The sequence below is a fragment of the Aethalodelphis obliquidens genome, unplaced genomic scaffold, assembly GCF_003676395.1.
Source record: "Aethalodelphis obliquidens isolate GAN/ISIS:26980383/991018 unplaced genomic scaffold, ASM367639v1 scaffold57, whole genome shotgun sequence".
Lineage (NCBI taxonomy): Eukaryota > Metazoa > Chordata > Mammalia > Artiodactyla > Delphinidae > Aethalodelphis > Aethalodelphis obliquidens.
The window spans coordinates 6,930,841-6,948,556 of NW_020838001.1; the positions used below are offsets into that span (position 1 = coordinate 6,930,841).

The window sequence follows — 17,716 nt, forward strand, 5'->3', positions numbered from 1 at the left end:
AGATATTGTTTTTTATCAACTGAATCAGAAAGTTGAATTGGGTAAGTGGTTAGTGGTTAGTAACCAAGCTGAAGGCTACTCTGCTCCAGCCTGTTAGTTTATGCAGGAATATGACCATTGTGTAACCAGATAATTTTCAAGGGAATCCAAATCTGTAGATCATTATGTGGAGTTTCCAGTTTGTTAAATATTGGCCATAAAATAAATTTAAGGTAACACACCAGGTCTCTGCTTCTTGCCAAAATAGAATAATAGGGATTGGATTTACTATCCCCCTTGAAACAAACAAAAAACCAGACACAATACTTAAGATAATATTTTTCAAAGCAATCGACACAGTAATTAAAGACAATGATGCCGAGAAGATGGGAAACATAGGAGAAAATCCATAAAAGAAGAAATTGATAAATTTGAATTCTTCACAATTTAAAACTTCTGCTCTTCAGGGGACAATGTTAAGAGAATGAAAAGACTGGAAGAAAATATTTGCAAAGCACATATCTGGTAAAGTACTTGTGTTCAGAATATGTAAAAAACTCTTAAAACTCAATAATAACAAATACTATATGATATCACTTATATGTGGAATCTAAAAAAATGATACAAATGAACTTATTTGCAAAACAGAAATAGACCCACAGACATAGAAAACAAATTTATGGTAGGGATAACTTAGGAGTTTGGGATTAACATATGCACACTACTATATACAAAACAGATAATCAACCATGACCTACTGTATAACACAGGGAACTATACTCAATATTTTGTAATAATCTATGAGGAAAAAGAATCTGAAAAAGTGATATATATATATATATATATATATATATATATCACTTGGCTGTACACCTGAAACTAACACAACATTGTAAATCAACTTACAATGTAAATCAACATTGTAAATCAGTTTAAAAAAAAAACTCAATAATAAGAAAACACTCAGTAAAAATACAGAAAAGATTTGAACGGACTTCACCAAAGATATACAGATGGCAAATTAACACAACAAAAGAAGCTCAACATTATTCATCATTAGGGAAATGCAAATTAAAACCCCAGTGAGATACCATTGCAACCCATTAAAATGGCTTAAATTAAAAAGACTGGCGATACCAAATGATGGTAGGTATGTGAAGGAATTAGAATGCTGATAAAATGATGGTTGGAAATTTAAAAATTACAACTTTAAAAACATAGTTTGGTAATTTCTTAAAAACCTAAATATACACCTACTTTATGAGCTAGCCATTCTACTCCTAAGTATTTACCCAAGAGAGAAAAACACATTGTCCATACAAAAATTTATACCCAAATATTCATAGAAACTTTATCTGCAATAGCCCCAAGATGAAAATAATCCAGATATACATCAATAGGCATATGGATAAACACTGTGGTATATCCATACAATGGAATACTAGTCCACAATAAAAAGGGAATGGATTAATACCTGCTACATGATGGATCTCAAAATAACTATGCTCAGTGAAGGAAAACAAACAAAGTTATATTCTGTATGAATCTTCTATAAATCTCTAGAAAATGTAAACCAATCTATTTTAGTCCATCTGGGCTGCTATAACAGAAATACCATAGACTGGGTAGCTTAGAAACAATAGAAATTTATTTCTCACCATTCTGGAGGTTGGGAAGACAAAGATCAAGATTTGGTGTCTGGTGAGAACCTGCTTCCTGGTTCATAGATGCTGTGTCCTCACCTGGTGGAAGGGGTGAGGGAGTTCTCTGGGGCCTCTTTTATATGGGCACTAATCCTGTTCATGAGGGTCTACCCTCCTGACCTAATCACCTCCCTAAGGGCCCACCTCCTAATAAATACCATCATATTGCAGGTTAGGTTTCAACTGATGAATTTTGGGGAAACATAAACAGTCTACTGCACAATCCACAGTGACAGAAAGAAGATTGGGGGTTGCATGGGGATGGGGGTAGGGCAGAGAGGTCAGAAGAGACAGAATACAGAGGGATATGAGTATATATTTAGGGATAATGGATACGTTCACTATCTTCACTGTGGTGATCATTCGGCGGGTTTATGTGTACACAAAATTCAAATTATACTTTTTAAATATGTCTGGAATCAAATGTCAATTACACCTCAGTAAAGCTCTTAGAAAACAAAACAATAACATGGGTTTTAAAACATAAACACCAGGCTGGCAACACACACATGGACGCCTGGGCTGTGGGTTTGCAAACTCCAACCTACATTTATGACTTACTTTCAGGGAAATACGCCTGACCCCGAACACCTATACTAAACTACAAAAGGAAATGCTTGCTAAATGGGGGCTTTTTGTTGGCTACTTTCAAACAAAGCAAGTACCATTTCCAACTCTTTTTTGAATGGCACAAACCAACTTTTTCTGAATGGTTAGAGGGGCGCTGTGCAAAAGTTCTGATTAAAGTCCAGAATCTCTTAATAGCAAAAGATGGCAGGCAAGGCAGAACTCATTTTCCTTTTGATGTTCACACATAATTCTTATTCACAGTGGCAGGAATTATGGGCTTGATAGCACCCTGAATCTCTGCTGACAAAGTCCCTTCCCTAACATGATTTTGCTCATAGAAGGGACTCTTTCAATGACACGGAGCCATTGTTCACCAAAGGACTGGGGAGACATCTTTCTGAAAGATTCCACAATACGTGAAAGGAATGGAGATTTTCCTCAGAGTGGTTTTCATAAATGTATGAAGTAGAATAAAAAGTTCTAAACCAGCATTTAGGAACTTACTGAAAGCGGCCATGTGTAACTACGGATTGAACAAGCTGGCCTGGCAGCGTGCACAGTGCTTTTTATTCTTTCTCCCTCTGCCCCATTAAACCCCTTCTCTGTGCAGCTCCCTTTTCTATGCTGGATGAAGTCTTCAGCAAGACACATGCTTTTTCATGGTCTTTCATTCAGAAGAACGGTCATTTTGGTAATTAAGAAGATTCAGCCCAGCTATACGGAACCCCCATTCTTTCAGCCACTGTAAGGCTGGTCTGTCTCCCCTGACCTGCAGACCGGCTTCTCCCCTCTTCCTTTCTGCTGTCCCTTCTTCCTCACCAGCACCCATACACAACTGCTGTAGAGTTTGATACACCAGGGAGAGAGGCGCAGTAAGAAGAGAAAAGGTCTTACCTGGAGGGACCGGTTGTTATCTGGCTTTGGACCGTCTCAGCAGAGTAGAGGAGAAATTTCTGGCTCTTTCTCTCACATGTGGTGCATTCTTGGGTTCCTAAGAGAGCTCTCACGGAGTCCCCAACTGTGTGCCCTTCCAAGGAGCAATGCCTTCTCTCTCAGCAGCTGGACTTCCAGGTGCCCATCTCTCTGTGGGTGTTCTCGGCTGGGTCTCTTTTACGACAACCCTAGGACAGCTCCCTTCGAACACGCCAATGCTGGTCCAGGAGAAGCACACATTCTTATTCTGCAAACAGTAAAGGTACAGTCAGCTTGCAGTGCAGCCCCTCTCTCTTTGCTCTCCTAAGCTCTCCCTCCTCTGAACTTTCCTTCATTCAGCATCAGACACCGATTCCTATGTCCCCGAAGTCAAGGAGAACCTATGTCTAGTTCTCAATATGTTTCTTTTAAAAATCTCTCACTTGGCTAGAGGTAAGAAAGAAAAAGCTTATTTATTTCTCCACTGTGAGGTGCAATTATGGACTACACAGCACAGCTACTGCTCTGCCCCAAATAGCACCAAGTACTGGCCCTTTAGTCCCTTTTGTGTAGCTGGCAGGTGGGTGACAGCCTACTGCTAGCAGGATCTCCAGGCTCGTAACCTCTTGACAAAACCTGCAGAGCTGGTGGAACCCTGACATAAGATAGGAGAGAGTCTGCCCCCACTTGTCCATTTCTGAGCTTTGGAAAACAGGAAGGTAACCGAAGGCAATAGAAAGTCATACTTAATGTCACAAGTTTACACAGAAAAAAGGACACAAAATGAATGCTATAATCGTAACTAGCCGATATCTTTTCTCTCTTTCTTTTCTCTATGCTCCAATGATGATATCATACTCCAGTTTTCAACTTAAAATTAATTCCATGAAAATCTACTTTATGAGAAGTTTTGAAAGTTTTCTTGAATTATCATTAATAAATGAAAATGTGTGGAAACATGACTCTGAATAACTTAAACTTAGTATCTCACTGATTATAGCCTCAGTTTAAATTGTCTACAACATGCAAGCTAATCATTTAAATCATCTATAATTTTTGTGCTAAAATACCCAAATGTACAGGAAAGTAGGTTGGGGGTGGCATTCTTTTTTTTATTTAAATTAAATAAATAATTGCCCGAATTACCTTCTTTAAGATTTGGGGAGCTTGGGCTAATTCAATTTTCACTGCCTGTTTAAAATGGGTTATGTCGAGGCTTCCGGGAAGATGGCGGAAGAGTAAGACGTGGAGATCACCTTCCTCCCCATAGATACACCAGAAAAACATCTACACGTAGAATAACTCCTACAGAACACCTACTGAACGCCGGCAGGAGACCTCAGACCTCCCAAAAGGCAAGAAACCCCCCACGTACCTGGGTAGGGCAAAAGAAAAAAGAATAAACAGAGACAAAAGGATAGGGACGGGACCTGCACCAGTGGGAGGGAGCCATGAAGGAGGAAAGGTTTCCAAACACTAGGAAGCCCCTTCGCGGGCGGAGACAGCGGGTGGCGGAGGGGGGAAGCTTCGGAGGCGAGGAGGAGAGCGCAGCCACAGGGGTGCAGAGGGCAAAGCGGAGAGGTTCCCGCACAGAGGATTAGGGCCGACCTGCACTCACCTGCGCGAGAGGCTTCTCTGCTCCCCCGCCGGGGCGGGCGGGGCTGGGAGCTGAGGCTCGGGCTTCAGTCGGAGCGCAGGCAGGGGACGGAGGTTGGCGGCGTGAACACAGCCTGTAGGGGGTTACTGCGCCACGGCTAGCCGGGAGGGAGTCCGGGAAAAGTCTGGAGCTGCCGAAGAGGCAAGAGACTTTTTCTTCCCTCTTTGTTTCCTGGTGCGCGAGGAGAGGGGATTAACAGCGCTGCTTAAAGGAGCTCCAGAGACGCGCGCGAGCCGCGGCTAAAAGCGTCGACCCCAGAGACGGGCATGAGACGCTAAGGCTGCCGCTGCCGCCACCAAGAAGCCTGTGTGCGAGCACAGGTCACGCTCCAAACCTCCCTTCCCGGGAGCCTCTGCAGCCCGCTGCTGCCAGGGTCCCGGGACCCAGGAACAACTTCCCCGGAAGAACGCACGGCGCGCCTCAGGCTGGTACAACGTCACGCCGGCCGGCCCCTCACGCTGGTGCAACGTCATGCCGGCCTCTGCTGCCGAAGGCCGGCCCCGCACTCCGTGCCCCTCCCTCCCCCGGCCTGAGTAAGCCAGAGCCCCAGAAGCAGCAGCTCCTTTAACCCAGTCCTGTCCGAGAGAAGAACAGACGCCCTCCGGCGACCTACGCAGAGGCGGGGCCAAATCCAAAGCTGAGCCCCTGGGAGCTGTGAGAACAAAGAAGAGAAAGGGAAATCCCTCCCAGCAGCCTCAGGAGCAGCGGATTAAAGCTCCACAATCAACTCGATATACCCTGCACCTGTGGAATACCTGAATAGACAACCAATCATCCCAAATTAAGGAGGTGGACTTTGGAGCAAGATTTATGATTTTTTCCCCTTTTCCTCCTTTTGTGTGTATGTGTATACTTCTTTGTGAGATTTTGTCTGTATAGCTTTGCTTCCACCATTTGTCCTAGGATTTTATCCGTCTGTTTTTTTCTCTTAATTTTTTATTTTAATAAATTTATTATATTTTATCTTACTTTATGTTTTTTTACTTTATCTTCTTTCTTTCTATATTTCCTTCCTTCCCTCCTTCCTCCTTTCCTCCCTCCCTCACTCCCTCCCTCCTTTCTTTCTTTCCTTCTACTTCTACTAATTCTTTCTTTCTACTTTTTCTCCCTTTTATTCTGAGCCGTGTGGATGAAAGGCTCTTGGTGCTCCAGCCAGGCATCAAGGCTGTGCCTCTGAGGTGGGAGAGCCAACTTCAGGACACTGGTCCACAAGAGACCTCCCAGCTCCACATAATAACAAACGGCAAAAATCTCCCAGAGATCTCCATCTCAACAAGAGCACCCAGCTACACACAACGACCAGCAAGCTACAGTGCAGGACATCCTATGACAAACAACTAGCAAGACAGGAACACAACCCCACCCATTAGCAGAGAGGCTCCCTAAAATCACAATAAGTCCACAGACACCCTAAAACACACCACCAGACGTGGACCTGCCTACCAGAAAGACAAGATCCAGCCTCATCCAGCAGAACACAGGCACTAGTCCCCTCCACCAGGAAGCCTACACAACCCACTGAACCAACCTTAGCCACTGGGGACAGACACCAAAAACAATGGGAACTACGAACCTGCAGCCTGCAAAAAGGAGACTCCAAACACAGTAAGATAAGCAAAATGAGAAGACAGAAAAACACAGAACAGATGAAGGAGCAAGAAAAAACCCACCAGACCTAATAAATGAAGAGGAAATAGGCAGTCTACCTGAAAAAGAATTCAGAATAATGATAGTAAAGATGATCCAAAATCTTGGAAATAGAATAGACAAAATGCAAGAAACACTGAACAAGGACCTAGAAGAACTAAAGATAAAACAAACAACAATGAACAACACAACAAATGAAATTAAAAATACCCTAGATGGGATCAATAGCAGAATAACTGAGGCAGAAAAACGGATAAGTGACCTGGAAGATAAAATAGTGGAAATAACTACTGCAGAGCAGAATAAAGAAAAAAGAATGAAAAGAACTGAGGACAGTCTCAGAGACCTCTGGGACAACATTGAACGCACCAACATTCGAATTATAGGGGTTCCATAAGAAGAAGAGAAAAAGAAAGGGTCTGAGAAAATATTTGAAGAGATTATAGTTGAAAACTTCCCTAATATGGGAAAGGAAATAGTTAATCAAGTCCAGGAAGCACAGAGAGTCCTATACAGGATAAATCCAAGGAGAAATATGCCGAGACACATATTAATTCAAACTGTCGAAAATTAAATGCAAAGAAAACATATTAAAAGCAGCAAGTGAAAAATAACACACAAGGGAATCCCCATAAGGTTAACAGCTGATCTTTCAGCAGAAACTCTGCAAGCCAGAAGGGACTGGCAGGACATATTTAAAGTGATGAAGGAGTAAAACCTGCAACCAAGATTACTCTACCCAGCAAGGATCTCATTCAGATTGGATGGAGAAATTAAAACCTTTACAGACAAGCAAAAACTGAGAGTTCAGCACCACCAAATCAGCTTTACAACTGCTAAAGGAACTTCTCTAGGCAAGAAACACAAGAGAAGGAAAAGACCTACAATAACGAACCCAAAACAATTAAGAAAATGGGAATAGGAACATACATATAGATAATTATCTTAAATGTAAATGGACTAAATGCTCCCACCAAAAGACACAGATTGGCTGAATGGATACAAAAACAAGACCCATATATTTGCTGTTTACAAGAGACCCACTTCAGACCTAGAGACACATACAGAATGAAAGTAAGGGGATGGAAAAAGATATTTCATGCAAATGGAAACCAAAAGAAAGCTGGAGTAGCAATTCTCATATCAGACAAAATAGACTTTAAAATAAAAACTATTAAAAGAGACAAAGAAGGACACTCTATAATGATCAAGGGATCGATCCAAGAAGAAGATATAACAATTGTAAATATTTATGCACCCAACACAGGAGCACCTCAATACATAAGGCAAATACTAACAGCCATAAAAGGGGAAATTGACACTAACACGTTCATAGTAGGGGACTTTAACACCCCACTTTCACCAATGGACAGATCATCCAAAATGAAAATAAATAAGGAAACACAAGCTTTAAACAATACATTAAACGAGATGGACTTAATTGATATTTATAGGACATTCCATCCAAAAATAACAGAATACACGTTCTTCTCAAGTGCTCATGGAACATTCTCCAGGATAGAGAATATCTTGGGTCACAAATCAAGCCTTGGTAAATTTAAGAAAATTGAAATTGTATCAAGTATCTTTTCTGACCACTACGCTATGAGACTAGATATCAATTACAGGAAAAGATCTGTAAAAAATACAAACACATGGAGGCTAAAGAATACACTACTTAATAACGAAGTGATCACTGAAGAAATCAAAGAGGAAATCAAAAAATACCTAGAAACAAATGACAATGGAGACACGACGACCCAAAACCTATGGGATGCAGCAAAAGCAGTTCTAAGAGGGAAGTTTACAGCAATACAATCCTACCTTAAGAAACAGGAAAGATCTCGAATAAACAACCTAACCTTGCACCTAAAGCAATTAGAGAAAGAAGAACAAAAAAAAACCCAAAGTTAGCAGAAAGGAAGAAATCATAAAAATCAGGTCAGAAATAAATGAAAAAGAAATGAAGGAAATGATAGCAAAGATCAATAAAACTAAAAGCTGGTTCTTTGAGAAGATAAACAAAATTGATAAACCATTAGCCAGACTCATCAAGAAAAAAAGGGAGAAGACTCAAATCAATAGAATTAGAAATGAAAAAGAAGAAGTAACCACTGACACTGCAGAAATACAAAGGATCATGAGAGATTACTACAAGCAACTCTATGCCAATAAAATGGACAACCTGGAAGAAATGGACAAATACTTAGAAATGCACAACCTGCCAAGACTGAATCAGAAAGAAATTGAAAATATGAACAGACCAATCACAAGCACTGAAATGGAAACTGTGATTAAAAATCTTCCAACAAAAGCCCAGGACCAGATGGCTTCACAGGCGAATTCTATCAAACATTTAGAGAAGAGCTAACACCTATCCTTCTCAAACTCTTCCAAAATATAGCAGAGGGAGGAACACTCCCAAACTCATTCTATGAGGCCACCATCACCCTGATATCAAAACCAGACAAAGATGTCACAAAGAAAGAAAACTACAGACCAATAGCACTGATGAACATAGATGCAAAAATCCTCAACAAAATATTAGCAAACAGAATCCAACAGCACATTAAATGGATCATACACCATGATCAAGTGGGGTTTATTCCAGGAATGGGAGGATTCTTCAATATACGCAAATCAATCAATGTGATACACCATATTAACAAATTGAAGGAGAAAAACCATATGATCATCTCAATAGATGCAGAGAAAGCTTTCGACAAAATTCAACACCCATTTATGATAAAAATCCTGCAGAAAGTAGGCATAGAGGGAACTTTACTCAACATAATAAAGGACATATATGACAAACCCACAGCCAACATCGTCCTCAATGGGGAAAAACTGAAAGCAATTCCACTAAGATCAGGAAGAAGACAAGGTTGCCCACTCTCACCACTCTTATTCAACATAGTTTTGGAAGTTTTAGCCACAGCAATCAGAGAAGAAACTGAAATAAAAGGAATCCAAATCGGAAAAGAAGAAGTAAAGCTGTCACTGTTTGCAGATGACATGATACTATACAGAGAGAATCCTAAAGCTGCTACCAGAAAACTACTAGAGCTAATCAATGAATTTGGTAAAGTAGCAGGATACAAAATTAATGCACAGAAATCTCTGGCATTCCTATACACTAATGATGAAAAATCTGAAAGTGAAATCAAGAAAACACTCCCGTTTACCATTGCAACTAAAAGAATAAAATATCTAGGAATAAACCTACCTAAGGAGACAAAAGACCTATATGCAGAAAATTATAAGACACTGATGAAAGAAATTAAAGATGATACAAATAGATGGAGAGATATACCATGTTCTTGGATTGGAAGAATCAACATTGTGAAAATGGCTATACTACCCAAAGCAATCGACAGATTCAATGCAATCCCTATCAAACTACCAATGGCATTTTTCACAGAACTACAACAAAAGAGTTCACAATTTGGATGGAAACACAAAAGACCCCGAATAGCCAAAGCAATCTTGAGAAAGAAAAATGGAGCTGGAGGAATCCGGCTCCCTGACTTCAGGCTATACTACAAAGCTACAGTAATCAAGACAGTATGGTACTGGCACAAAAACAGAAAGATAGATCAATGGAACAGGATAGAAAGCCCAGAGATAAACCCACGCACATATGGTCACCTTATCTTTGACAAAGGAGGCAGGAATGTACAGTGGAGAAAGGACACCCTCTTCAATAAGTGGTGCTGGGAAAACTGGACAGGTACATGTAAAACTATGAGATTAGATCATTCCCTAACACCATACACAAAAATAAGCTCAAAATGGATTAAAGACCTAAATGTAAGGCCAGAAACTATCAAACTCTTGAGGAAAACATAGGCAGAACACTCTATGACATAAATCACAGCAAGATCCTTTTTGACCCACCTCCTAGAGAAATGGAAATAAAAACAAAAATAAACAAATGGGACCTAATGAAACTTCAAAGCTTTTGCACAGCAAAGGAAACCATAAACAAGACCAAAAGACAACCCTCAGAATGGGAGAAAATATTTGCAAATGAAGCAACTGACAAAGGATTAATCTCCAAAATGTATAAGCAGCTCATGCAGCTCAATAACAAAAAAACAAACAGCCCAATCCAAAAGTGGGCAGAAGACCTAAATAGACATTTCTCCAAAGAAGATATACAGAGTGCCAACAAACACATGAAAGAATGCTCAACATCACTAATCATTAGAGACATGCAAATCAAAACTACTATGAGCTATCATCTCACACCAGTCAGAATGGCCATCATCAAAAAATCTAGAAACAGTAAATGCTGAAGAGGGTGTGGAGAAAAGGGAACCCTCTTGCACTGTTGGTGGGAATGTAAATTGATACAGCCACTGTGGAGAACAGTATGAAGGTTCCTTAAAAAAGTACAAATAGAACTACCATATGACCCAGCAATCCCATTACTGGGCATATACCCTGAGAAAACCATAATTCAAAAAGAGTCATGCGCCAAAATATTCATTGCAGCTCTATTTACAATAGCCTGGAGATAGAAACAACCTAAGTGTCCATCGTTGGATGAATGGATAAAGACGATGTGGCACATATATACAATGGAATATTACTCAGCCATAAAAAGAAACGAAATTGAGCTATTTGTAATGAGGTGGATAGACCTAGAGTCTGTCATACAGAGTGAAGTAAGTCAGAAAGAGAAAGACAAATACCGTATGCTAACACATATATATATATGGAATTTAAGAAGAAAAAATGTCATGAAGAACCTAGGGGTAAAACAGGAATAAAGACACAGACCTACCAGAGAATGGACTTGAGGATATGAGGAGGGGGAAGGGTAAGCTGTGACAAAGCGAGATAGAGGCATGGACATATATACACTACCAAACGTAAGGTAGATAGCTAGTGGGAAGCAGCCGTATAGCACAGGGGGATCAGCTCGGTGCTTTGTGACCGCCTGGAGGGGTGGGATAGGGAGGGTGGGAGGGAGTGAGACGCAAGAGGGAAGAGATATGGGAACATATGTATATGTATAACCGATTCACTTTGTTATAAAGCAGAAACTAACACACCATTGTAAAGCAATTATACTCCAATAAAGATGTTAAAAAAAAAAAAAAGGGATATGTCCAAAGAATATGGAACTAGGCTGGACATTTGCTAAGCTGCCACTTCTCTCTATTACCTTATGGTTATGTCCTTGCTATTTTTTAAATGACAATATATGGGCTTAACACAACATAAAAATGTATAAATCTAAAAAGGCACTCCTCTCCCCATCACTGTCAGGTCTCGATAGCACGTCTCAAAGGGAACTACTGTGAACAGCTCAGTTCTTTAATCTATGGTTCTCTTTACACACACACACACACACACACATCCAGTGGCACACAGTCATACACAGTGCTTGCCTTCTTGCTTTTACAGAAAAAAAGGGACTCCTCTGAGTATAATTCTGCAATTGACTTTCTGGGTTTGTGTTGTCTTGTCATGTCCTTTCCCTTCCATGATGGCTCTCCTTTAGCAGAGGCATACATGATCCACATTCCTTTTTAATGCGGTTAATATGGCTAATATTTATTAGGTGAATTTGTTTAATCATCTATTCTTGCTGGTCTTTCAGGTATTTTTAGTTATTTTTTTTTAAGGCTGCTGTAAATGTCAATAATAAGACAAAAAAATGTGTATGTGACATTTTCTTGTTCAGAGTTCCCATCACTCTTGCTTATAGCTTGGTACTTTTAAAAAAATATAAAATGTAGACATTAAGAGGAGCGATTAATTCAAGGGTGAAGAAAGGGGGTTGTATAGGAGGGTTTTTTTATGATATCTTGGGCAGTGATCAGGCAAGTGAAGTAGAAGGAAATTTAACTGCAACTCTCGCCCAGTGGGGGTAATAGTTTTCCCTTTGCTCGGATTTATCCGTAGATATTGCGTTGTAAGTAACAGATGGCCTATGATGCTTTGGATTTATTTTATGGTTTTCAAAGGTTAGAAAGAATCAGACATCCCAGCCTGCTTCTCTGCTGGACATGAAAGATGTTACAATCTTTCCGTGGTCCCAAGTGAGGGCCACCTGACCTTGGGTCCCTCTGAAAGTCCTAGAGGGATCTCTCTGTCCTTAGGAGAGGGCCAGTTTGCCTTTCTGTCTATGTTCATTTGGGAAAATATGCTCTTTTTATTAATCCAGACACGGTACTCAAGCAAATGGAATGAGCAAAAAGGGACCACCACGTCCATTACGGTCAGAATCTTCTGTGTATGTAGATAAGATAAATGGATTACACTATCCCCATGTGTACATTCAATGTTCATTTTTCATATAAACAGTCCTATTTAATAAGTAATGGCACCTTAGTCCATTAAGTTTCATGGCTAATACATCCCTCCTCCCTCTGAATCTTGTTTAAAGAAAAATATTTTGTTGGGTAATGTGCAAGCTGTACCTTGGGGTAGCAATTTATAGGCCTCTCTTATCAGAAATTGCTTCCAATACCTCATCTCCATGTTTCAAATTCTGCAGGCAACAATCTCCCTAAACCTTACTGGTGGCGCTCCTCGGCAGATTACTGCAATCGACGATGGGGGGAGGACCAGGTAAAAAGTGCATACGGGCAAAATAGAGGAAAACCAAATAGAAACAAAATGACTATCCATTTGGATAAGGTTTCTTATTACATAGAATTTTACATAAAATTTAACAAATTAACTAGCATATGTAGAGCCAGATTTTGGTTATTAATATAATAATTCCTAGAATATTGGCTAGAACTGTCATTTTTAAATAAATATTTTACACAGATGTTATGTAACTTTCTTTGGATTTTCTATTCCTTCTGTCTTTATTCCTGGAAACCACTTTTATGTGGCTGTGTCTAGCTCATCAATTAGTTATTAGTCAGAGTCACTTCCTTATGTTAGAACAGACAGTTCTGAGCCAACTGGCAAATTTAAAATATGCACTGTATTTTACATTCTAGTTTTGCATCAGTGTTAAATGTCCTAAATATGATACCGTTCCATGGTGATTGCTAGAATGGCATTGTTCTTAGGAGATACACACTGAGGTATTTAGGAATGAATAACATGAGTGAAGGCTCAAGATACCCAAAGCTCTTAATTGGGTAAGAACAATACAGAGATAAGTATGCGGCAAACATGGCAAAGTGTTAGCAATTGGCTAAGCGAAGTGAAGGAAATACACAGTTAATTGTACTATTTTTGCAACACTTTGTAGATTTGATGTGTTTTCAAAATGCACAGTTAAAAAAACCAAAATTACCTCCTAGAGAGGCTGTCCCACTGTGACTGAAGTTGCCCTTGGCCCAGGCCACCTATGCCATTATTAACTTCACAGAAGTTATTAACTTCACAGAACCTTAATGTAACATCGTTAGTATGTTTATTTATAACTTATCTGCCATCCTTCTGGATAGAATACACGCAGGGTCTTTATTTTAATCACCTCTGTATCCTGAACATCTAGAATGCTAAAAGATGCTCAGTGAATATTTTTCTGATAATACTTTTTGAACATCTTAATCCATGGCAAATTCATATCAATCACCCAAGATGTTTTTCCTGAGATTATTGTTCTTATAATAGTTGCCAGATTCTCGGGAAATGCAAATCTTCTGATGTGAACAAAAAGTCTAATGACCATACATTCACACATAGCTGAACCAACAAACATGGCAGAACATGGGGCCTTGTAGAACCCAACTTATTTTTCATTTCATCCACTGTTTTGGATTATTTAGTCTGTTCATCCCATTCACGGGCATCCACTGACAAAAATCAATCGTGATTGACTAAATTTCCTTTAACATAAGGGCGCATAAATAGCCAACATTTAGTATTGCTGGCAGAACCATTAGGAGACTAAGGCAGTGTCAGTAAATATCTACATGCTTTACTAAAAGTTTCAGGAAAATGACATGTAGTCACAAACATCTGTGCCCAGAACAGGCGTTTGTACAAAACACATCCTCTTTGTTCTGTCCATATTTAAAAAAGCCAACCAGCGTGTGGTTTGTCTATTCCTTTTACAGGAATTTCTGGCCAATGTCCAACTTGTTTCTTCCTGATCTTAACTGATTTTCTAGCATGAATTATACAATTGAATCCAATTTGTGTTGGATTTTAATATTTTGGGTATTTCTGGCATTCTAAACTTGCACCTTTCCTTTAGACGAGTAATATGTATTTTTCACCAAGATAAAAGCTGCAAATGACATGGCTGATGTTAGTTATCAAGTCAAGTTTATATAACACATGGGGTGCATGTTTTTATACTTTGAGGTGTTTTGACTTTTGTTGGGCAAAACAGGCATCTGGCATATCAAAAAAAAAAAACCAATTCTAATAAACTAAAAGGATCCCTCAACTTAAAAATAATGAGCTTCATGTGTGTAGCTCATTTTTTAGTTAATTGCCCTTAATTTATTCAGCTGAAATACCTTACAGTTTTCCATGGTTAAAGGGCAGCATGTTTGACTTATTGAATTAGTTTGATATTGATACAAATGAGCTATAAAGTATCTCCATGATTGCTTCCTGAATAATATAAATGTATTTTCTTCTGTTACTGGTTCAATAAAGAATGAAATATACCTGATCTTTGGGTTTTGAAGCAAATCTTCTGCAGTTTGACAATGAAGGGAAGATGGAATTAATCAGCAAGGAATGTATTTCCACAAAGAAATTAGAACTTCCATTGGTGATGAAGCTTACTTTCTGTGATGCAAAATGAATAATGGTACAGGTTTCCATTTCCATCTTAAACCTGGAAGAAATAAATCTCCATCAAAAAAAAAAAAAAAAAGAAAGAAAGAAAACCAGCTAGACAGATACCCCTCCCTAAGCCCTCTCTTGAACAGCAGTCTAATTTGTAGTAGCACATTGACTGAACCTACTGTTTGCTACAAACATGTGTATTACAAACATATATAAAAAGTCAATTTATTGTAGGATAATTTAAGAAAAGAAAAAAGAAAAATACAGGTTTGCTAGGCATTTCTCAGATAAAAATAACTTATCCTTACTACAACTTTCTCTAGGAGTCATGTTGATGTCTGTCAATGACCGTAAGAAGCATGCAGTTAAGGGTTATATAGTAACTCCCCTACATATGAACCTTCAAGTTGCGAACTTTCAGAGATGCGAACTTATTATAAACCTATTACAGTACAGTACTATATGGCTGATTGTTAGTTGGGTACCTAAGCTAACTTTGTTGGACTTAAGAACAAATTGGACGGATGCACTCTCGGAACAGAACTCGTTCGTACGTAGGGGACTTACTGTAATCTGTATGTAATACATTTTCCCCCCTGCAGCGCAAGCAAGACACATTGAAAGGAGAACAGCTGGTAGCCTCTAAATGTTGATGTGTTTTGCCCCTAAATCACTGAATGAAACGCTCCCATTTTCTTTCTTTGAATGACTTCTCCATGTTTTCTAGAAGATGAGCCATTTGAAAAACACATCTAGAATTTTAAACCTGACTACACAGATCTTTATTCTATGAAGTTTTCTCCCTTTATTTCTTACCATGTCCTTGCAACTTTTAAAATGACTGTGAATCTTTTAAATTGTGTTTCCTGGTTCTTTTAACTTGCCTTGGTGCAAGGAATCTGAGACAGAGCTGTCCAACAGAAATAAAATGTGAGTCACATATGTAATTTTATATTTTCTGGTAGCTACATTTCAAAAAGTAAAAAGAAGAAATTAATTTAATTGTATGTTTTATCTGTAACCCAAATGTATCCCCAATGTTATCATTTCAACCTGTAATCAGCATAACAATATTGTGCTCTATTTTTTCATACTAAACCTTTAAAATTGAGGTATATGTTACTTACAGCATGTACAGTGGACTGAATGTTTTTGTCCCCCTAAAATTCATATGTTGAAATCTGAACCTCCAATGTGATGATATGGGATGGGGCCTTTGAAAGGTGATTAGGTCATGAGGATAGAGACCTCACAAATGGGATTAGTGTCCTTATAAAAGGGACACCAAAGAGCTCTTTCATTCTCTTTCTGCCATGTGAGGAATATAAGGCAGCAGTTTGCAACCCAGAAGAGGGCTTTCAGTAGTCCCTGACATGCTGGCACCCTGACCTCAGCCTCCAGAACTGTGAGAAATAAATCACTGTTGTTTATAAGCCACCTAGTCTATGGCACTCTTTATAGCAGCCCAAATGTACTAAGACAGCACATCTCAACTCAAACTAGCCACATTTCAAGACTTAAAAGCCACACGTGGCTTGGGGCTGCTGGATCGGAAAGCACAGTTCTAAGAGAAATATAAAGGGTACTAGAATTGACATCAACAAGCCTGGGGGCTTGTAATTGCCCTCCATCAACTGTCTAGAGTGAGTTAACCAAGGCACTGAACCCACGGGCTATGGATTTTAAATCTTTAAAATAAACAGGTCAGGGTAGATGGTCTTAAGTGTTTATTTTAACTCTAAGACTATGATACTATCATCATAATGAAGGAACTTTTGCTTGCTGGCTTCCCTGGGGTTGCTCTGAAAAACCATTATCCATGGTTAAGTAAATAACATTCCCGCTGAGAGCCGCCATGGAGCAGCTACACAGGCTTGTCCTGCAAGGAGCAGCTAGCTTGCAAATCAGAGCCTGCAACTGAGTAGGCCTGCTCTAGGGATTCTTTTAGTAGAGGTTCATATTTGAAATTGCTGTCTTTAAATTTTGTTTTTTTACTTTTCAATAGCATCTTAATATGACGGGCGTCCTCCAAATGCATTCACAAAGGTTTCTTACTGCATCTAGTTTCAAGTGCGCTGGTTATTGACTCTTGGAGTGTCTCTGTGGGGCTCATAAAGCACATTTTTGCATCTCCCATTGTCTGTATTTTCGGTGAGACCATCCCCAAAGTATCCTCCAAATCGCAAAATGTCAGTCATTTTCGTGTGATTATGTTGGATGCAGAAACTTGATTGTACTGACATAGATCTTAAATACCTTGCATGTTCATCATATTTGGTTGGTAAGTGCATGGCATCTATTATTTCATTTAATCTACAATGAGGAAACGGAGGGTTGGAAAGATTCGATAGTTTTCTCAAGATCACCCAATTACTTCCTAATGAAGACAGAACTTGAATGGAGACTTTCTTTCTGATGGGATGCAGGAAGTTGTTAGCCCCTAGGTTCTTCTCCCTGACTGCCCTTTCTGCACAGGTAAGTCAGGTATGCAAACGGCCCAAGTACAGTTCATTCCTCCAGGTCA

At 39.4% G+C, this 17,716-nt stretch overlaps 1 long non-coding RNA gene across 1 annotated transcript in view; it reads right to left on the minus strand.

The window, feature by feature from the left end:
- Positions 1–15,402, minus strand: part of LOC113609560 (uncharacterized) — a 76,779-nt gene extending 61,377 nt beyond the window's left edge. The window contains exons 1-2 of the long non-coding RNA XR_003428681.1: positions 15,070–15,402; positions 3,147–3,432 (exon numbers count right to left, since the gene is read on the minus strand). This is a non-coding gene — a long non-coding RNA (uncharacterized LOC113609560). The remainder of the gene's footprint in view (positions 1–3,146; positions 3,433–15,069) is intronic.
- Between the last annotated feature and the right edge of the window lie 2,314 nt (positions 15,403–17,716).